The 24,364-nt window shown below is 40.3% G+C and overlaps 1 protein-coding gene across 1 annotated transcript in view; it reads right to left on the reverse strand.

The window, feature by feature from the left end:
- LOC137265347 (uncharacterized) overlaps window positions 1-20,646 on the reverse strand; it is a 35,153-nt gene extending 14,507 nt beyond the window's left edge. The window contains exon 1 of the mRNA XM_067800732.1: window positions 20,416-20,646. The gene's annotated coding sequence lies outside the window, so the exon portion shown is untranslated. The remainder of the gene's footprint in view (window positions 1-20,415) is intronic.
- Window positions 20,647-24,364: the final 3,718 nt, after the last annotated feature.

Genomic DNA, 24,364 nt, shown 5'->3' on the forward strand with positions numbered 1-24,364 from the left:
CAAGTTAAACGATAAATAACATTCAACACTTAAAACTGATTCAAAACAGATCATTGTTGCATTGGGAGGAATTACTCATGAAAGAGTACCAGGACTGTTTTTAATTGTATATACCGAACACACATCTGTAACAATGGTATAAAAGGATAAGGAATGTGCCTTTGCGCACGTGTGTATATGACCTCAATACCATGATATACCTTGTCCATAACAATGATATATAACACTTAATATATGCCATCTGAATGTTATAGTTCAGTGCCAGAATAGACATTGTATATAACAATAATATGAATGCAGCATCTCATACAACGCGGAATCTCAATACCATAATGTACATTGTATACAACAATGACCACACGTGATATAGCATGTCTGTTGTGTGCAGATAACTTTCTCACAAACACCCTGCAGTTGTGTTGTTAGAAGCAGTTGATTTTTTCATAATGAGCATATTACAAAGAACAGGGTCTGACAGCAAAGTAGTTTTAATGATCAATATTCTTATTGACAAAATGATTGTTTGACTGATTATCTGATTGAGTAAGCAAGTAAGAAACATATTAAAATGATATTTCATTTTAATTTCTCGTAAATAGCTATCCTGCTACAAGTTGTGGTATGCTAAGGCGATAATGACGTGGTGTTTTGTTTTAACTACATTTAATTAGAACGAGTAGAATTGAGCCCCTTCTTGTGACGGCAGGTGCAGGTAATATGCCAGGCGGCTGGTGCATGTTCAACGATTTTACTGTTGAAGATTAAGTCAATTGTTGTCTAAAGGCCACACCAATATATACCTAATTCATTAGCTTTTCCGAATGATAGCTAGTCTCCCTTGGTGTCGGGAAGTGTGGCCACAAACATTGCTTGTCTAGTACACCAGAAGCAACCTGCATCCCGACATCGAATGAAAACCCACTTTGTCTCTGAAGACATTTCATGACGGGAGGAAAGTGGCATGAAGAGGACTTAACATCTTCTATGAAATTGTTTAAAATGTTTCAGCACAAAAGAAACTGCCACGAGAACCAATTTTCTCTTCATGGTGCTTTTCAAACCTTACTCAGTGCTTGCGATCCATATAGCAGTTACATCATCTGATCGATAATGAGTGAGTGAGTTTAGTTTTACGCCGCTTTTAGCAATATTCCAGCAATATCACGGCGGGGGACACCAGAAAATGGGCTTCACATATTGTACCCATGTGGGGAATCGAACCCAGGTCTACGGCGTGTCAAGCGAACGCTTTAACCACTTTACTACTCCACCGCCCCCTTACCAATAATAAACAGTTATAATAAGAAATAGGTTACTATATGTACCAGATCAGTGTGACAATTGTTGGATGAAGACTATGACAGTCATCAGCTGGTGCTCTTTATGGAAGAGGTCCTAGAACGAACGGTTTGAAAATCGAAGGATTCGTAAAATTAGATTCTGGGACATTCTGAAGAGTCCTTCTACCAAGTGTGTCACATGTGACATTTCAGGCGTTCACGTGAGTTGTCAATCGTTAATGTTTCTAAAATTACCCTGTCCTGGACAATTGAATGATAAAAAATAATATTGCACCAGATGTGAGAGAATCGCTTGGCCTCCCGTCGTCAGTTAAACAATACACTATTAACGAGCAACTGAAATGGTTGTACTGTGTACAGCTATACTACCGACAGAAAATATGGGAATCAAGAAATTGAATGTAGATGACTTTGACTGTGACAGGGTCCGTTATCGTGGCGTATCTCCCAAAAGCAACATCCAATGACAATGGAATTTCGCATAATGCATGCCCAGCACGTGCTACACGTGCATACAGAAGTTAACTCCTGTAAATGTACTGGAGAAGTCGCAATCACTAATGCAATAGAGATTGACACTTACTGACAGAAATGCCTCCGAGGCAGTATCTCGGTGAAGCAACAAAATGGAGAGTTGTGGGGATGATAGAGGTGGGGGGGGGGACATCATTATGTGAAGTTGCCCGGCTGATGGGTAAATCAAAAAGTGTAATTTCACGCCTGTGGGATAAGTACCGTCAAACGGGTGGGCTTGCAACGAGACCAGGGCGTGGTAGACCAAAATCAACGACACCACGACAGGATCGTCTCATTACGTTAATTGCTCTACGTGATAGGTTTAAATCGGCCCCTGCCATCAATAGAGAATTCCGCACACTCACTGGAAGACGCATTTCAACCTCAACCGTTAGAAACCGACTCTATCATGCTCGTCTGAAAGCAAGACGGCCTTTTAAGGGTGTCACCCTTTCAGCTCACCATAAGCGCCAAAGATTGGCATGGGCTAGGCAGCATTAGGGACGGGCTATGCGCCACTGGCGTTACACCATGTACATTCTCTGATGAGTCAAGGTTTTGCCTACGATTCACAGATGGCAGAAAACGTTGTTGGCGTCGGAGCGGGGAGCGATATGCCAGAGCAGCAATTCTTGACCATGATCGATATGGAGGTGATAGTGTCATGGTGTGGGGTGGGATTACACATGACAGACGATCAGATTTGGTCATCATTAACGGAGCCATGACTGGTCAGCGATACGTTGACCAAATATTGCGTCCTGTTGTGGCTCCATTGGCTAGAGTTATCGGCCGAAATTTTGTATTCCAAGATGATAATGCCAGACCACATCGGGCCCGAATTGTCTCCGCTTATCTCCGACAAGAAGGTATCCAGACATTGGACTGGCCCTCTAAGTCCCCAGACCTGTCCCCAACTGAACATCTCTGGGACGTTCTTGGTCGAAGGGTGTACGTCAGGGACCCAGGACCCGCCAACCTGGCCCAGCTTGGTGCAGCTGTCCAAGAGGAATGGCGGGCAATACCACGGGCAACCATCCGGAAAGTGATTAACAGCATGCCATCAAGGTGCCGTGAATGTGTTGCCCAACATGGTGCACACACCAGAGATTGAACTTGACGCCTAAAATTGATTTAGTGGATATTTAAAGCAGTTTCAAATTCGCTATTATTTCATTAGTTCCCTTATTTCTTGTCGGTAGTATATTACAAGGGTTATCTGTTGATGACACCAAACAAAACAATAGGAATCGTGAATATTGTTCTGACATTGTGTGCTCGGTATTCGCTTAAAAACATATTCCTCAAGACATTTATTACCCCGAACAATCTATATTTAGTGGAAAGGAAAACGACAATAACAGAGAATAATGAGCATCAAGTGTGGCTGACACAGATCCCATTTAGCGCTACAGCACAGATAACGGTAAATAATATATACAGGGGTCACTACAGTTCTGGAGACACTAGGTGTTCTAGGGTAGGGTACGCATGCTTTTCCTTTACAGGGATAGTGGATAGTCAGCGGTTAAAGCGTTTGCTCGCCACGCCGAAAACTCGGGTCCGATTCACCACACAGGTACAATGTGTGAGACCCCACCCCGTGATAGCGCTGGAATGTTGCTAAAAGCGACATAAACTAAAACTCACTCTATTCTTTACACAAAACATCTACATTTCTACTGTATAACACAATGACATCAACATTCTTTTCGATATCTGATTTAAGACTCTTAAACTGGATTCTCCATCGAATGCTGAAATGTTGATTTATAAATCTTTCTCACAGAAGTAAAAGTAACGCAATTAGACGAAATCGTCTTTGAATTGCCTATAACAAAGAGTGGTCGGGTGTTTCGCGTCAAATAATACCTACGGATTTACACAGTGAGCCACCGAAATTGTTACAGGATGTAGGGTATCTCATCTATTGACACGTGACATAGTTAACCAATCAGATAAAGAGAGTTTTCATAACGAGGTTATTGACGGAGCCCTGGGCTTCCACTGCTCGCCCAGAGAAGCTCAGCCATTGTGCCGGATTTGCACATAACCCTTCATAGAACCATTAGTACTAATGTACCCCCTAACATCGTTAGCGGTTTTCAATGTCTATAAATGCCAAGCTTACATCAACATTCCTACAGGAAGGTTTTTTGCACTCTGTCGGTGACTTAGGAATAGATCATCGCTAGCTTAAGGCAGGACCCGTCTACAGCGTCTGAGACCAAAACACAACCCAGGGGATTCATTTTACTTTCATTTTAAACATTTCTTGCCTGGAAATAAATTAAATCGATTAAATAAATAGGGTCAAATGACTTGAAGGTTTTAAAGAACAGAGAAAGGGCATTAGGAAGTAACCAAAGTTTCAAGATGTTTAGGACTTTTAGGTGATTGTTGCTAAATTTGTTCACCATTTCTCTTTCAGAGTGTACTCAAACACCGTCACAGATGTATTCTCTCGCCCCTGTTGATATTATCATACAACATATTCACCGGCTTTAAATAAGGCTACATTCCTATACGTACACATATAGCACGGGATTTAAGTACTTCACATTATTTAACCCATTCACCGGTAAAATCTCACAGGGATAAAAAGGTCATTTAGTCAAAGAATTCTGACACCAGTTCTAACAGTCATAAGTTCAAGGCCTTTTTAAAATAGAAAGACATTCCCGATAAAGTACATTATAGCACAATTTGAAAGCGTTTTTTTTAAATATTTATATAGGTATAACGGCTTTAACATGTCTTTATAATTAGCTTAATGATTATCTCAAGATGATAAGAACTGGTGTTTTTCGAATGTGTTGATTCCTGATTGGCAATATATTGGTTCAGTTGGTAGCTAATGACGTGGATAATAGTAGCGAGTATTAGCGTTACAACGGAGTAGCATCAACACAGAAATTTCCGGGTGAAACTATTAAAATATGTACACACTCTTCAAACGAGGATAAACATTATTACATTGAGAGCTATCGTCAGCAAACAGTAACAGCGATCATGTTGGCTGAGTAACATACTTTCTATCCAGTTTTTCCTTCGTGTTTGTGAAAGTTTATTGTTTTTGTTTTTTTATTTTTCTTCTGCCGGCTTGTGATATTCAGCACCCTCTAAAGACATGGCTTTCTTAAAGGTGCTGTTACTGCAAAAGGTTATGGGCACGTGTTTCTGTATGTTTCTCAGGTGTTGTATGTACTACTGTATGAATAAGTCACTGACTGCAACAGAACAGCACTTATCACTTATTGCAGAAAACAAACACACACGCCTGCATGCAAGTACACACACAAACATACCTCCATTCAAATATAAACACACACGCGTATGCAAGTACACACACACGTATCAAACACACACACGTATGCAAATACACAACACACGTAGGCAAATACACACGTATGCAAATGAACACACACACAAACACACGATTGCAAGCACACTTAAGCACCCGCAAGTCCACACATACACATGAAAGTTCACACGTGCTCCTGCAAGTACACACATACACCTGCAAGTACACACATACACCTGCAAGTACACACACAAACAAATTTCCATGTAAGTATAAGCACACACATGTATGCAAATACACACACAAACCATGCAAGTACATGCACATATATGCAAGTACACACATACACACACCTGTATGCAAGTACACCCACACATATGCAAGTGCGCAAGTGCACGTAGGCACTTATGCCTAGTAAATATGCATATATGTTCCTACGTATGTACGTATGTACGTATGTACGTATGTACGTATGTACGTATGTATGTATGTATGTATGTATGAGTGTGTGCGTGTGTCTGTGTGTGTTTATGTATTGTATGTAAGTGCTGATCTTCAGCAGCCCATGCTTGTCGTAAGAGTCGACTCTACGGGATCGGGGTGGTCAGGCTCGTTGACTTAGTTGACACATTCCAGTTGCGTAGATCGTTGGTCATGCTGTTGTTCACTAGACTGTCTGGTCCAGACTACAATATTTACAGCCAGGAGCCATTTATCTGGGATATTGCTTAGTGCGGCACAAAACTAACTCAATCATTCATACATTCTTACCCGGATGTCCACATTTCCCATACTGATCATGATAAACATAATTTGTGTTAATCCTGTTTCAAGATCAACATTTTTCCCATTGCTATTTATACCCTATTATAGATCATGTCAATATTTTTCACTTTTAAATGTGTTTTTACGTGGTGACATCACACACACACACACACACACACACACACACACACACTAGGTTTGACATCACTCTCTCTCTCTCACACACACACACACACACACACTAGGCTTGACGTCACACACACACCAGGCTTGACATCACACTGCCGTTATCACAATGGTAAAAATGAACGTCTTGAAACACCTGCACACCTTCAAAATATTCGTGCCTTCAAAATGTTTTTAGTCGGGCTGAGGGCTGAGGAGATAAAGAAAATGACGTGATTTTATGATGGTGAAGAAATGTTCACCTTGACAGGCTATTGGTGATTGACCCAATTTCTATAACCTCAAAAAAAATGAAGAAAGAAAGAAAATTTTTACAAAAAGCAAAAACGCATATACTGATGTGTGAAATTGAAAATAAATTTGAAAAGTAAATCAAGTCATAGCTTTTGAACGTCTGGAGGCTGGGGACACATATGTTAACCAGAGTAGCATTAGTTGTTCATTGGACCAATATCAACAAACCAATTCTACACTAGAACGCCCTCGAAGTGGTAGATCTCTAATTAAAACTGCAGGATGGGTACGTCCGGGTGTATTTGCAGAATCGAACTGTCACAGCAACTGCAGCTGCAAGTGACCTTACTGGTTTGAGGAGAGCGTTGGGGAAAACCATTGTTATCCGTTAACGAGAATTTAAACTTCCAGTCAGAAGAGCCTACTTTGGTCCTGTGCTGCGACGACCACATCGACGGGTCCAGTTGTGCAATAACTGTAAAGCCTGGAATCAACAAACCCAGCGACGTGTATGGTTTAATGGTGAATTCTGCGCCAGTGCCATGACGGAAATCTACGTCTCTATTGACGCCCAGAAGATCGGTTTGCCCAGAATTGTGTCGCCCAGGTTGACTGACATGGCGGCGAAAGTGTCATGATATGTGGAATCATATCCTACTTGCAGGAAACTAACCTAGCGCGCCTCCAGGGCAATTCAGCAGCTACTCGGTACAGAGTCGAAATCTAAGTGATTCCTATCCGACCATGGTTTCGACCATTGACAGGCAAAGGGGTTTGTTTCAGCAAGATAACGCCAGGCCCCACACAGAACAGTCACTAATCAGTAACTTCAGAATGAGAACATTACTGGTATTCCATGAACTTCCCAGTCCTCAACCCCATCGCGCATTTGCTGGATGACTTTAGCAAACTCCCCAGACGTTACAGCAACTGTCGCAGACATTGCAGGAGGAATGAGCCAAACATCTAAAAGGTCGAAATTAAAGACGTATTCAGAACGAGGTGGTGCAGAGCAGCCATTTTGACCACAACAGATATTGTAGACAAACCCTACTGGGGAGGGCTATACACGGATATTTGATCTTGTATACTCTAAACTGTGACTGCGACCGATCAAATGTCATTTGTCCTATTTCACTTTAGCAGATTAAATTCTTGTAAACGCACTATGCGCTTCTGTATAGTTATCGGAGAAGGAAAACGTTTATCGCTTTACACTTCACTCCTTCATGATGGAGCAAGGGAGCAAGATGATTCAGTTTCAAGTTGATGCCAGCACATCAGCAGAAAGTGGCAAAGGTGTACCGTGTGTTTAAATCGTTCAACCCCCTCCCGCTACTATCACCACAAATACAAACATCAGATCTTGAAACAGCTGTTTTATATTTTTCTGAAGGAAGACATTATGTCTCTTGCAGCAAGGTACCCCACCTTTTTCTTAATATGATTAGACCGGCTTTGATTAGACAGATTGGCAGCATACATCCGTATATCTCCCATCCCACCATATTACTCCCCCATAATTAAAGTATGTGACCTTACATAGCATGTTGTATTATGAGACATGGTTCAATATGCCGCAACATTCTGTTCATCATGACAAGCAGCAGGAAAACATATTTACTTACCCAATATTCTACCCTTTTGACTCAGCATGTACAGATCAGAGAATGAACATTATTTTACGAAACATCGGAATGTTCACATGATGCACAAACTTTCTGATGCAAAACATGCATTATTACTGACATGTTAGACTCACCATTGTTGACGTAACACAGACACTACTGCCGACATACCACAGACACTGTTGCTAACGCAATGCAGACACTACCTGCTGATGTTCTGTATAACGATGGCGAAGGAGGAACGGTAAAGAGGGGTCCTGATTGGGTTATGTTTTCCTTTGCGATGACAGGTTGCGGACAGGGTGATAATTAACAGGCATGTACAAATATTGACCCGGCTCGCTAAATGAATTAAAACTGTGTCCAAAAGGCGACAACATCGGGCACGTGGAGTCGTGTGGATTACGTTCTGAGGCTTGACGACATTCCATGCACCATTACTACGACACACTAGATGTTACGTAGATGTTACATGGAGCACATGCTGATCACCGTGACTTGCTGAGGCAAGTCATGCTCGATCTGCTGCGTCAAAGGGATCACAAGAGGCACACATGCTCTATTACAGTGCCTTGCCGAGACAATGCATGCTTGATCTGATACCATCCCTGTTTCACATCAGGCACACATGCTCTATTTCCGTCACTGTGTGAGACAAGGTGCACATGCTCTATTCCCATCACTGGGTGAGACAAGGTGCACATGCTCTATTCCCGTCAGTGGGTGTGAAAATGCGCACATGCTCCATTCCCGTCACTGGGTGAGACAAGGCGCACATGCTTTATTCCCATCAGTGGTGAGATATAGCGCACATGCTCTATTCGCGTTACTGGGTGAGACAAAGCACACATGCTCTATTCACGTCAATGTATGAGACGTGGCACACATGCTTTGATCGAGCGAGTTAATGAGCTATGTATCGGACATGAGTGAGGAGTCCATAAAGCTACAAGAATCACGTGTTCAGCGTGTTATTACCTGTATATTCGCTAAGAAACGCATAATTCAAAAACATAACAATTTTTAAAACACGTTTTCAATTCATAATAGTGAAAAGAATTGGGTTGTATTGTGCATACATTGATTTTCTGTCACTGAGGGATCAACACCAAATTTATATTAGTTTTCGGAAATTTATTGGAATATATATTACCCACGCTTATAAAGAACACACTTGGTTGGTGAGCATACAAATCATATTAAACTATAATAAATAAGATTTGACTTGGATCACTGGGGTAACACGTTTAATCACCAGTAATACTTCTTCCGTATAAATCATAATGTAATAGATTGGTCACATGTCTTTGCTTGGTATGAATTGTATTGAATGTTTCGTCTTTTGTAACAATAATCCAAGACTCTGAATTTCTGTAGAGGTAGCGGGATATTATTCCACATTCTTATTGTTGACAAATGTTTCATAACCATTCTATCACAGTGATGGCTGTGTACGACTCTGCGCTAACATTTTTGTCGATAAGCATGAAATGTATTGATATTGCTGATAAGATTTGCATTTTAGTGATATCGTTGAAACTGTATTGACCAAGTTCGTGAGGAACGCTAAGGGTGAACGTGAACCACTTTTATTTCAGGATATTTTTCCAGCACGGGGGATGGCTTTGAGAAACCAAGGGTCATAATCGAAGCATATAAAAATTGTCACACTAGAGGGGTGCAACTCTACACAGCGAGTTATCGAGACGGGATCAACCTTACTGAATTTAGGAAACAAGTCAGAACTGAAAATTAACGAACGACTTTAATCTCTTCTAAACTACCACTTGCAGACAGAAGCAAATGCGTTGATACTCATAGATACAGTGTAGTTAAACATCAATTAATCACTAGCAACTGTAGGATATATGTGTTCAATTGAAAAGTGACAAGATATCTCGTCTGTTTTCACGCGTCTGTCTGCTTTTTAGAATAACACCTGATGCTCCCCGATATAAGCCGGATAACAGTAATTAACTCCCCTTTCCTAAACACCTGAGCTGTACAACACAGTGGTGTATATATAAATGATAAGACACATTCAATCTTCCCGTTATCGTCTCACATCGAATGCGCGCAGTGTCTACCGAGGTCCCTGGCGTCTTGAGCGAGGAATACTTCACTGTATACTCTGCCCCCAGTGACCTACAAAGTTAGCAAGAACGTAACATAACGGCCCTTAACAACGATCTTACGTGACACAATGAAATTATTGTGAGACGCTTGTCAGCAACCGCCAGCGAAGGACTGAAACGCAACAGCAATTACACCGCACGTCCCAATGAAAATATTAATATATTATACTTGTGCTCAGAAAGGTGGACTTCTTTTCTTCTTACAATAATGGTACAGATATAAATCAATATGATTTGACACGTGTGGATATACGGCGGATACCTAACCATTGTGTATTTGTGAAATATACACTCATCAAGTGAGACGAAATATGCCTAGTAAATATGCATGTATGTATGTATGTATGTATGTATGTATGTACATTTGTATGTATGTACGTATGTACGTATGTACGTATGTATGTATGTATGTATGTATGTATGTATTTATGTATGTTTCTATGATGTATGTCCGCCCGTTTCTCTCTCTTTCTCTCTCTCTCTCTCTCTCTCTCTCTCTCTCTCTCTCTCTCTCTCTCTCTCTCTCTCTCTCCCCCCGCCCATCTTCTGATATGAAAAAAATGGCCATATAAAAATAAATAATTCACATTTCAGTTGATCTGGAGCGAATGTTATTGATATATATCTGATGCACATGAAAAGACACTTGTGTAAATGCAGGCATTAACAATTAAAATCCATTTGATGTTTTCCTTTCGCTTGAAATATTCATGCAGACAGTAGTGCATTTTCTGCATATTAACCTTTGTATAATTGTTTCTATCCCCTGTGGACCATCTGCGTAAGGTCAGTTTGAAAAACACAAAACTGCCTTCGCTTTAATGTGATGCATGGAACACTATTAGCTGTTAAAGTCACCAATATAGATTGGACGTCAGTTCCACATCACGTACCTAGGGCGCTACTACATCTGAATCAGTAGCGACTCTGTTTAATCTGCCATGGTTTAAATCTCTGATATATGGCACCACTGGGTGTCCTTACATAATGATATATATAGACTGTAAAGAAGCTGATCTTAGATATGCCCTCTATCTTTAGGTTCCAGAAAAGGACATTCGTGTCCAAGCTTGTGGTTACATCCATTCATCGCAATGTCTTTCGAATTGTAATTCAGATCAGGTCTTTCCCACAGGAATCTATATGGACGACACCGTCATTTCTAATACGTTGTGGCGTGTGTGAACTATGAATATTTCATCTAAGGCACATAAACAATACTTCTGTTTCAGTTTAATGTTATAATATTAGTTAGGTGAGGTATATTGATGGCAAGCTACATCTGATATGATTTTAGAACTGCAGGTGATGAATCCTTTGGGTTACCAGGACACATAATTCATTTCCTTTTTGCCTTACTGCTTCACCGACACAGAGAAGCAAGACATTGTTTTGCATTAACATACCATGTAATCCTTCCTCAGAGGATACTTTTCATCTGCACATAAAGGCGTGGATATTAAATTTTAATCCTGAAGAGACTTTGCACTAGATGGTATTCGTAATGGAAGTTAATGCCTGAGTAAGCGTAACAAGCATTACAGTTGCTGCAGCAGTCGTACCATCTACAGGAGCATCTTCACAAGGTCTGGCACACATTGACAACAGACATAACAGTAGACAGCACGTCCCGGGACAGCAATATGCACTGGGAAGGCATACACTTAACACAACGCTGTCCTCACACAACTTGTAATTATGTGTGTAATTAGTGTGTAATTCTCTCTAAAGACTATTCTATATTTATTTAAGGCATGTCTTAATGAACGCGTGGGGAAATTACAAAAGCACCTGTAAATGGCTGTGTTCAAAGGTTAACTGTAGTCAAATTGTCCAGTGCACAGCATCAATGCTACAGGTTAAACCACGTGAAATACATGACATGTGACGGTTCAAAACATTGTCTTGGTGTGTGTGTGTTGGCATTCCTCAAACACTTAACGCTTTATCTGGTTTTATCTGGGTGGTATTTCTCATTATGTGTAGCTGCTTCCGGCATAATATTTCTAAACAGGGTTTGTTTACACGTTGCCATCATGACATGAGTAGCAAATACTTATGAAATCATTGCGAATCCATTCAAGCAGAAGAAATATATTATTGTTGTATTGGGTATTATTGTCACCAATATACATATCGGATATCACATTGTTCAATAATCTGCTTTCACTACTACACCAAATGTGTTGACCATGACCATGATGCACCAGAAAAGGCTGGATGTGTGGGTGTTTGGCCATATGTTTGCATCAGTTTCCAGCCACAAACATGATCTCAGATAAGTTAAATGTGGATTTCCATTTATCTGCTAACACCAAATAAGGCCACATCACTGTTTCAAGACGTGAATGAAATCAAGAAATGAAATCTTGCTGCTAAAATATGGTGTAATCTTTATATTGCTGTTTAATATGGCGGAGGTGCAGTACTTACATCTGTGTTGTTTCTGTAAGTCCGAGAGAAAACGAAAGATGCCAAACAGCTAATGACGCATGACAAGCAGAGCGGGCAAAATAAAGATCGACGGGAAAGATCTCAGTTAATCGAAATCGATTGTATTTCTACAAAGGAAAACGATGCGCCTTTAATTGGAGAGGAGACAAGCCAGGGATGTTTAAAAACCAGTAAACCCTTTGCAGCCACTTAAAGCCTCGTCACAAGCTTCCTATCACGAATAAAGACATTTTTTTCATCCACAAACCTGTACAAGACAAATGAAAATATTTTTGAGGGAATTAAATTGTGGTGCATCATCATTTAATTTGTGGGTATAGATGAGACCAGCTACCATAGATTACTTTGTTATTATAGAATCAGGGATGTGATCAGCGAGGGCTTAAAAGTCATCTTCAGTTGCAACTTTCTTTTCTCTCTTTTCGATGTTCCTATTACTCGCCACTAAATCTGGTATTTAGTATTTTGTTTATAGCAAAAGCATCACTACTTTAACGTAATTTCTCAAGCTGCAAGGGTCTAACGAACAACACGTGGTATGGAGGTGTGACGCAGGAAGACGCAACTGATTTCAGTGTTCGTGGGTTCCAAGTCGAGAAGTTCCATGGTTTTTTGTCTTGGTTTGTGAAGAAGAAACGACAGCTTGCCACATCCAATGGAAATCTCCGATTGTAACTTGAGTATGTGTATGTTTGACCCTGCCTTCAGAAGTATTACAACTGTACGACGCGTACTATGTAAACAATCGTGTCTAGACCTGACGATCCAGTGATTGACACCATGAGATACAAGGACAGAGCATATGTTTATTAATCACATATCCCTCAAAACAGTGATGATGCCCGGTGTTCGCGAAAAGGTGGGCGTATTCTGTCGATTGTAGGAATAAAGACCTCGGTAAAAGGCCATGAGTGGTAATTGTCATAAACATGGAAAGACCCGTCCACTGTCTACCTGAAACCGACCCAAAATAGGGATACCGTGTCTGTTACCTGAATATGGGGCAACTCTCTCACGAAAATATAGGCCATGTCACTGTTGAAACGCTTAGGATAATGAGGTTGAACCGATGGTGAATCAAATCTGCTGACCTATCCTAACCACCTAGGCCCGCAATAATAGTAATCATGCAAAGAGTAATCATGCAAAGAGTAATCATGAGTAGATTTTGAATGAGAAAGCGACAGTCCCTTACATAAAACGTTATCCTCGAAAGTCTGTACATAATCGAGTGTGGGTCACACGATGACTCGCGCCAGTCCCAAGGATTTTGTCTATGTTTCTGAAAACATAAGGTTCCTAGTCGTAGATACCTCATCTCTTCCTACACGTTCCTATCCGCCTATATAAGTACAAGGACAAGATATAAAAGCATTTCTAGACTGGTGTCTGTCTAAGACGGTTCCAGGAGGATGAAGGCTTGTGAGAAGAACACACTGACACACTACAGCCGAAGAGTACACAGATGTACGTGTCCTGTACTGTGTTGTTCATAGTTCCGCATACTGTCATGAGTACCACGTGAAACGTTGAGTTTGATGTAACCTAACTTGGACTGGTCACTGGATACGGTGTTAGTAGGCGATAAAGCTTCAATATTCCAATAACACCATGATTTAACTGAATGCTAATGTAAACCTTGCATCTAACGTGAAGCGTCTAAAACTTTCAAATACACTACTGAACCTGGTGTATACATGTCATCTTCATGTCACTTTTGCGGGCTATGGAAGTGTACATACTCATTTCTAGCGATAGTTTAGTGTTCTGAGTGTGTCCACAAAACTTGAAGAAGCGTGTGCTCTTTAAAACTGATTCCATTTACCATTGTTCTGAGATAGTTTATCGAAACGAGATGAAAGTTGAATTAAAACGACAAGTGTTAACTAAGAACTAGTCCACTGAGTCAGGATTTGAAACAATCCAAGCATACAATCATGAGTTTATGACGCCTGAGCATGAAGGGATTTATGATGATAAACAAGAAAAGCTATGGAGGTGACTGTCTTCTTTAAGAACCGACTGTCACAAAGCATTATCACTGTAGTATGATTAAGGGATATGCTGGCAGTGACCAGCAGATGTGGTACTGACTGGAGTCATTTGCTCCATCTGGGTTTAATTCCAACGTCCCTGACACTAGTGCCGCTACCCATGTCTCTGGCACTGATGTCGCTACCAACGTGCCTGACACCATTGACGCTACCAACGTCCCTGACACCGGTGCCGCTACCAACGTCGCTGACACCGGTGCCGCTACAGTCGCAGATAGGGGTTCTGTCGGTGTAGCGATAGGAATACTCTAGGGTTTGCTGTATCTGAGATAAATGATATAACAATATATTCCGATATATGATCATACAGTAATATGTGATAATATGAAATATTGATATGACGTATATACACCAGATGTGACGATACCAAGAGTTGATATGATGAATAATTTAGTTTATCATAGCGGATGAGTAGGCAAGTCTACACCATACGGGTTTAAGCCATGATGCCTGACCTTCACGAACTCTGGACAAGTGTGGATAAACATCGACTAAATGGATCATATCGTCGAAACGTTAGTATTAAGTTTTCATTTTACATTCAGGATGCAGTAAAATAGTGTTAAAGTGTTATCACAAAGACTACAGATGGGGTACACAAAGTACGCAGTCTAGACTACCAGTTGTCCGACTTTCATTTTTGTGGAAGTCGCGGTGGCTGAGCAGGCTAGGCATTGTGTGCCTGACTCTGAGGGTGCGGGTTCGAATCCCGGATGGGACTCAACCGAAAAAAGTACTAGAATTTGTACGTTACTGACAAAGTGAAATCCCAAATATGACATATGTTGAAGACTACAGATTGTTGTCATCACAACGTTTATCTTAATCATTTGAGATCCCAGGCCGCGTCATACCAAAAGACGTTAAAATATGGTACTTGTTGTTCCCTGGCTGGTGCTCGGCATTAATGGGTACAACAAGGACTGGTCGGCTTGGAGTCAGTGTAATGTGTCTGAGTGGGGTATTGATGGCGGCATGGTACCTCAGTGAACTAGCACGTTACAACAGGCTTGAGTCTGGGTTAGTACAAGTAAACACACACACGCGCACACACACACACACACACACACACACACACACACACACACACACATGCACGTCGTCATATGATCGAAATATTCTTAAGTACAACGTTAAACCCCATTTCGCGTCACCTAAAGTATTATAAGTGTCAATCTATACATTATATCTGACTTCTTTACACCCGAACATGAATATTCTATGAATCTTGTCAGTGTTCAGATTTCCAAAATTAGTACCGCAGTTTTCACTGTGATAGCAATGCTCCCATTACTGTATTTAGACTCTCATCTAATGAGATATTGTTTTTAGTGTTCAAATGGTTCTTGAACTCCCTTTGAGACGATCCCTTGTGGAGATGTTTTCTCATGCACAACAACAAAGCGTTTTAGCTGATGAGGCATTTCTGCTTCATAGATCGTGATATCACTACTATTACATTATGTCCTGTTTCACAATTGGCATGTTTCTGTGGGTCATTACGCATACTTCCTGCTTATAATTAATGCATACATAATCAAGGCGGCTATTGATATTTTAATTACCATGATGTTCAGACTAACGAGTTAATTTTCCTTATTCAAAGCGACTTTCCAACATGATTGTGCAGACTGAAACAGTTTTACAATAATAAATCTTCTGTGGATATTTCTATAAGGTCTAAACCGTGTCCACCAAGCAATCACATCCAATATGGAAACACCGGACTGCGCGTTCAGTAGTTATTCCGATTTATCTAGAACCAATCATTCTGTTTTCTCAAATTATATATGCTTTCTCCTCCTCCACAGTGTGTTTGTTCATGGTTGGTCGGAACCTGAGACCTGTGTCGTCTTGTATAATAGATGGAAATCCCGATAAGAATAAGTTTAAAAGCTTTGTGTTCATTTGCAGGCTTTAAGATGTAATGGACTTAAACAAATCGTTTAAATTTTTCATGTGATGTTTGTCTCCAATTTGAGACAACCGGTGTTCGGTTACAACCGTGGAATGTCGATGAGTGACAAACGCCGTTGACAAATAATTTGTTAGGAACTATACTCGTGAGCTGAAGTATACAGCATATAGACAAAATATTACCATTGGTGAGTGAATAGGTTCAGTTTTTCAGTTTAGCAATGCATTAGCAATATCACGGAAGGGAACATCAGAAATCGGCTGACTAGGGAATCGAACCCCCGTCTTTGGCGAACACTTTAACCACGAGGCCCCAAAATCTACCATCAGGCGATACCATCTATGTAACTTGGACTTATATCCTATATAACATGGCGTACATGAAGGGAATATATTACCTACTATCACTTTTACTATTAGATTACATATATTCCCTGAGATTCTCACATTTTGAATCTTGAGATATTTGATTGTTTGTTGTTGAACGCCACACTCAGCAACATTCTAGTGATATGACTGAATCTAGACAAACAATCCGGTGATTGACATCATGAGCATGGATCTACGCAATTGGGTTACCATGACATGCGTCACCCAGTCAGCGAGCCTGACAACAAAGGACAAGCACAAGTTGCTGAGGACCATTTGTAACCGGATCTTTATTGTGGGTTAAAACTGAAGATGAAATCAACAATAACAAAGTATGAGATGTTATTTCAAACATGAAAGGTTGAGGGGAAATGATGTAATTGTGCACTATAGTTTAAACAACAATCTTTTAACATCAGTCTTTAATATTATTGTTACGGGGACAGTTGAATAGTCTAATGGTTAAAACGTCCGCTCGTCACGCTGAAGACCCGGGTTCGATTCCCTGTATGGCACCATGTGTGAACTTGCGGTTTATAACCATATATTCTGTTGGATGTAAAGATATGTATTGTCGAAAGTTCGGATTATCTTCAATATATTTTCCCTATACCATCATAAAATATCAACCATTTGTAGTTTTATAGCTATCATCTCATAAATCACCAGTAAACCTGTACTCACGACGATGCATCACAAAATATCCCGACTTTTAGTCGGGACGATGAAACCATCAACCTCGAACATGACAGTACAAACCCGTACCGGTGTCTAACAGTAGGAGTAGAAACACAGAAACACCTCAGTGCGAATAACTTGTGTCTTCCAGGAATCCGAGTGTAGATCATTATTACATATATTGTTTATGTTAGCATGTGAAGTTTGTTTTAGGCCTCTACCCCGCTGCTGGTAACCAAACTTGGTTAAATCACTACAATCATGACACGAACAACTATCCAAGCAATCGACTTGTGACAGTTATCACACATACTGAATGCATCTGATCTATATGCAAATGACTGGTTCTGATGAATATTATCGATCACAACACGACTTCAGGTTGCTACTTTGTTTGGAACAGAGTTATTACGTCATCATTGTTGATGACATCATAATTTGTGATATTTCTTGTAAACAATAGGTAGACAAAATCACTTCAGCACTGCTACTGGTCGTGTTTAACACATTTAAAACGACTGTGCGAAACAACATAGAAAAACCTCTAATTAAATGTATTACCGGTTTTGGGTATCTCATGTTGTAGTAAACAATAAATGTCCTCATTTTCAATAGTTTAATCTTAGCAAAGACAAACAGTATTACATCTTTACATCGTTTGCACTGTAGGGTGCATACACTGACAATATGTCATACAATGTTCATCTGTAAACAATATTCACTGTTCGATACATGTGCGGTACGAACTAAGTCTCGGGGGGGATATTCGTGATGTCTCTTTTAATATCTAACGTATTAAAATTAATTTTGTCAGGTAAGTTATAACATCATGAGAACCAAACACAGCATATCATCACCCACCCATACGCCTCTCTCTCTCTCTCTCTCTCTCTCTCACACACACACACACACACACACACACACACACACACACACACACACACACACATACACACATACACATCATGTTCATCAGTAAGTAGTGAAAAGGATAAGGAAATCATACTCTCTGGTTCTAGTCGATGGCAGTAGTATGTCGCCACACTATTGATCATAATTACACTTTGGCAGCATGGATTGTTCAGCGTTGATAGAAGTTAATTATATCGTGAACACACTTTACCTATCGTGAGAGATCTGGTGGTTGTGATGGTATCTATCAGTAACTATTTTGCTCGTTCTCTCTGAGATGCCATTACAATGCCTCACATGTAGTTTAAGTTAGAATAATTCTTCATGAAGAAATCTAAATAATACTTCGTAGCTGTCTATAAAAGGTTCCTGTGTGTGCGTAACTGGTGGGTCACATTGATATCTGCCTTGTCAGTTTGACAAAAACAAATTAGATATTTGGTTATCGAGTTAGTATTATTATGACGGAGGATTCCCAATAACTACAAGCTACATCTATCTATACGGCCGTTCATGTACCACATTCCTAAGTCAGATATAGATGAATTGGCTGTATATCTGTTACATGGATCCCCAGTATGACTGTGTACATTTATATCATTTAAGGTGTTAATCGTAATAAGTGTTATAACACTTCACAACAATAAAAGCTTTGGATAGAAGACTTATAGTCCATATTGACATACGCAGCTGCACAGAGGTATAAAAGGCCAAGAAGCGAGCGTAATAAATTAGTTAACACATTTTCTTGCTTCTGCGCAACTGCAAGCCTCTCATTTCGGGACATTTCATTGTTTGTGATTATTCCACCATCTGTGAATGTCAGAGCTGTCAAATGTAACATCCTGTAACTTGTGCCTTAGTTTTTCTTGACGCAGGTGTGATTTACAGACACCAAGTGATTAATATTAGAGGAATTATAGATGACTCTTCATTTCTTGGCATATAGCATAACTGAATCAAAAACAGCCTCGAGTGAACATGCCAATTTTGTCAAGTTACGCGATGAGATATTAATGTAATTTGACACACACAACAGATAAACGGATATCTATTTTGTATTTCCATACCGATCTTGGTGGCGTTACTCTAATTACTGCGGTATTTCACGCTAGTTAATTCAAATGGGAAATACTTTGTATATTTAAATATAATACATCGAATGTTGTACATATCCAGTAATCGTAAAGATGGCATCCGCGGCAGATGGCATACCAGCCATACAGTGTTGACAATTAGCTTCTTAAGTGCGTGTATACATATTACATGTTATAGCACAGGGGTATTCAGGATGACAGTTAAACAGTATGCACAATTAGCCCCAGTATGTGTCTCATCTTAACATCAATATGTTTGCATATAAGTGCCAAGCTTTAAAAGGTTGCCAAGATGCGTGACCTGAACTGCACCTGAAGAGTGTTTTAACTGACATGTGGCACAGTACGACTAACTAGAGTCATTTCCTCCGAGCAAACACACGTTCATTGATATGTCAAGAAACGCATCTGACTCTCAGGGGAATATGTACCTATATACGGCATCATTTTTCCTGCTAATCGTCACATTTCTCACAGCAAAAACATACTCTTACTTCGTAATTACTTTGAAAATACAGAAAGATCAATAACTATTTCCAGTGAAGTTTCTCAAGTACGTGTGACCTTTTCATTATGCCGTTAACGCATGAAAAGACGATTTGACTTTTACTATTGAATAGTTCATGTTAAGGAAAAGACATACACGTAACATCTGTAGACAGGGCAGGTGTTGCTTATTACAAAATGTTCCTAAATTTCCCACAGATTTGAAACGGTGGAAACATAGTTCTCTGTGTCTTTTTCAATTTGTTTTGTAATTGAATACATGTTTGTTTTAAAATAGTTGAGAAAGAAAAAAGTGTTATTTTTAATCTGCATTTCGAGTAAGTATGATAAAATAAAGTGCACAAGTAGATCAGCTTACCGTCTCTCAAGTCACGTAGTATGGACCCCCTTCTCGTATCCTGTGTTTATGTAGTTTCAAGTTTTCAAGCAGTAAGTTAGGCGCCCCGTTAGATCCTCGTCGCTTTCCCCTCAGTCTTCGCGCCTGCGTGGTGCGGCCTTATACAGCACGAGATCCCTCGGGCGGATGTGACGTCATGGACATACACTAATCAGGCAGCATGTGTAGTCCCCGTGTTAACATGTGCCTTGTGCACACGCTCTCTCATTGTCTCGCTTCAAGCGGGATAGTGATGCGGTGGTCGCCATGACGACGCAACGCCTCCCTACCCGAGTATTGTGCAGTAATGGGCTAGTTAGAGAGAGGATGGTAATTTGATTCCAGACTACTTGGGGATTTCACTCCTGTGTTTCTCTGGCTAAATCTCTGCGAAAACTGTCCTTCCAATTCCTTCCCTAAGCTCACTGTTAATTCTAATACCATTAAGCGACAAACAACATTAAGACATATTTGGCCAAGTGTAAAACTGTGGCTGGATGAGACAGCTTGCGTCGCCTCTCTTCCAATACTTGCACGCGGAAGAAATCGTATTAGCGAGATGTGTGGTACTGCGATCATGTGAAGTAGCACAGCATTGATGAGCGTCCGATGCGGGGCGGTTACTATTAAGCGTGGCTATTCTGTAGTGGTCATCCAGCTCCTATCTGTATCCATACACCCACAACGTGTCAATCTTCGCCTCGTTCCATTTACCAAATTCAGAATAACAATGATTCCTTCAAGCAAAGTTTGCAAAGTTACAACGAAGCTAGACGAATATTTAATCCAATATTTTCGGAGTGATATGGCTTATGGATTTCTCCCCAGGCGGAACTTTATGGTGGTCAAGTCCGAGACCCCGAGGTATATTGGATGTTTAGATTGCGGCTTGACAATCTGTGTATATTGAACTTAGTGATCTGTCTGAATGATCAATCTGTAAATTCGCAACTTTATCCAACCTTTCATATCTGTTTTTTTACCTGTTTTAATTCTTTGTAGCTTTGACCTGAAATGACTGCTTCTTTGAAATTATACTGGCTGCAAATATGTTGAAAGTGGTCTGTTCGTATTTTCTGAAATTAGCCAAACTGTAGTTTCTTTTCCGTTTAATTAACAACGAAATATGACCTGAAACTATTTATGTGAAAAGTAATTTGACGGGGGTATGATATTTTCCTGGCGAGTTGTTTTTGTTGGTGAAGATTCTATGATGACAGAAATAGGAACAGTTTTATGGAAAACCAATTTTCTCATCATAAGGAGCAACTCCCCCATCCCGCGACTTCCCACGCGCGTTGGTGAATGACGTCACGTGGTGTGTGGTGTACAACCTTATACATAAATGAGAAGAAAATGTGAATTATATATTTACAAGGTATTGTAATTATATATTCACAAGGTAATGTATATTAAGGTGAATGTTTTGTTTGTATTGTCATTGCATATTAATAAGTATGAATATTATGGGTACAACTTAGATTAGAAGGAGTTGGCGTTTTCTACCAACATCTTCATCATTTGACGATTATTCATAAACGTATGATTCTGTGTATTGTCCGAATCGCTTAACTTTGTCTTTGCTTTCAAGAAATAATTGTTGTAAATTGGGAATTTCTGTTTAAGGGGAAGGGTACAAGATTGGACTTACTTATAACTTAGAATATTGAACATTGTCACTGAGTCACTAATCGGTAACTATGAGATCGATATACACCAGCAGAAATAAGGTACCTGGTGTTAGAACGACTCTTGTATATTCCTATTTTCCCAAACGGAGACCGACATAGAATTTCCATTTTGATTGTTCGAATGATCGTTTGAGTATGAACCTTCCTGTCATTTCTTTCTGAGTGTACATGTATATGACGTACGTCTTAGGATGGCGACAGTTACATTCTGTATGACGTAAGATGTGCACATAGATGACAGGATATAACGACCAGCTGGAATAGTTCACAACGAGTAAAACCAGGGGCATTATCCTACAAAGCAACATATCTTTAACATTTTAGTGACAAAGACGTTGTATAACAAATTGTAATGTAATTACAGATGGACACAGTTTGACAATGTTATCTTCGCAGTTATGATCCTAGGTAATGGTTATGTGAGTAATGATCATCTTAGCGCTATGGTTGCTTTGTGAAGCCGGGCCCTGGTTCATAGCGTCAACGGGTATAGTTCGACAGGGAACTAGCTTAGGAGCAAGATGACCAATACACTGAGTCTCAAACTTCTTGGGCTGGATGTGCAACAAACAAATACGCCTGGCAGCAAGGACCCGATTTTCCAGCTCAAACATACTCGCACGCACGCACGCACGCACGCAGACAAGAACACTGTAAGAACGACAGCATAATCATGTGACACCGGGAAATTATCAGCTGGGTACTTGCGAGGTCTCCTGGTAGCATTTGGGGGGTAGCCAAGTGGTTAAAGCGTTCGTTCGTCAAGCCGATGACCAGGGTTCGATTCCTCACATGTGTACAATGTGTGAAGCCCATATCTAGTGACCGCTGCCGTGACATTGCAGGAATATTGTTAAAATCGGCGTAAAACAATACTCACTCCTTGTTCATATTGATAGGATGACAGACAAGGCCAGGGAGATACTAGTAACCAAATAAGTTTATAAATCTCATAATAAAAATATCGGTAATTGTTGAAAGTGGCAGAGTGGAGGAGCTGGCTGATAAGTCAATGTACAATGGAGACATGACGAGAATTAAGTAAGGGCATTAGCGCCATATCAATAACAGTAATCAAGTTATACATGGTTTGGCTACGTAGAATTTGGCCTTTGGAAGTAAATTCTTATCGGACAATGGCTGTCCTGAATCAGTCGCAATAACAACATCCCTATTACCAAACTGATACGGGGAAATTTATATTGAAAACCAGTGTAATTCATTCCATAATCACTAAGATCTATTCAGGATATCATTGAAATCGACAAGAAAAATATCTATGTCATGACGGTATGAAATGGTCACCTTGCCTTCGCTCACTAGGATGGGTGGTACTGATTCCATCACGGATGGAGCAGTCAAAATCTCAATTTTTTTTAAAATGCTGCAATCCCGAATACCAGATTAATGTCGTAACAAACAAGGGGTCGATATTTTCCATGCTATAGGGTTTCCTATAAGGGCTTCCCGGAACAAGAGGAACAAGGCAGGCAGCGTTTTGCATCATTTTTGAGTGAAGTTTCACATACTGACTCCTAAAAATAAGAAAAGCTCAGGCCAACAATAAGGGAACGTGTATAACGCATTTAAGAGTACATAAGTAGATTAAGGAATTCCGAGAAACGGATGAACATGTGTATTTTTGTCATTGTCAGCATTAATTCAGTTCACTTGCCGCACATGTATGGAGGCGTTCAGGTGACACCAACCCTGCATCCGTCACACCGCCTTGAAAGGGACAGTACAAGTCGTCGGATCTTCGTTCGTTCCATAGATGCTTGATCGGGTTCAGATCAGGCCATTTTGATGGCCTTGGAAGGACACGTATGAATTGGCGTATGAATTGACGAGATAGTTACCTGTTTCACCAGCAGTGTTGCACCACTGGACTCTTCGTCATCAGTGTAGTCATGTCTGGACAGACCCAACATTTGGTCGATGTGCTTGAATTCCCACATCTCTCAGACGATATAGGAAGGCTTTGTCGGAAATGCTTCAAAGACCAGGCACCTGTCCCGCAGTGTCCGTGGCTGTAGAAAATAGGTGACGTAGGTGAAACACCCGGTTGAATTACTCTTGGTCTTCCACATCTGGGACGATCTTTGGTCCAAATAAAGCGGGTATGTCGATGCCATAATCGATAAAGAAGTGAGTGAATGAGTTTAGTTTTACGCCGCACTCAGCAATATTCCAACTATATGGCGGCGGTCTGTAAATAATCGAGTCTGGACCAGACAATC

Source organism: Haliotis asinina, chromosome 15 (genome assembly GCF_037392515.1).
Source record: "Haliotis asinina isolate JCU_RB_2024 chromosome 15, JCU_Hal_asi_v2, whole genome shotgun sequence".
Classification (NCBI taxonomy): domain Eukaryota; kingdom Metazoa; phylum Mollusca; class Gastropoda; order Lepetellida; family Haliotidae; genus Haliotis; species Haliotis asinina.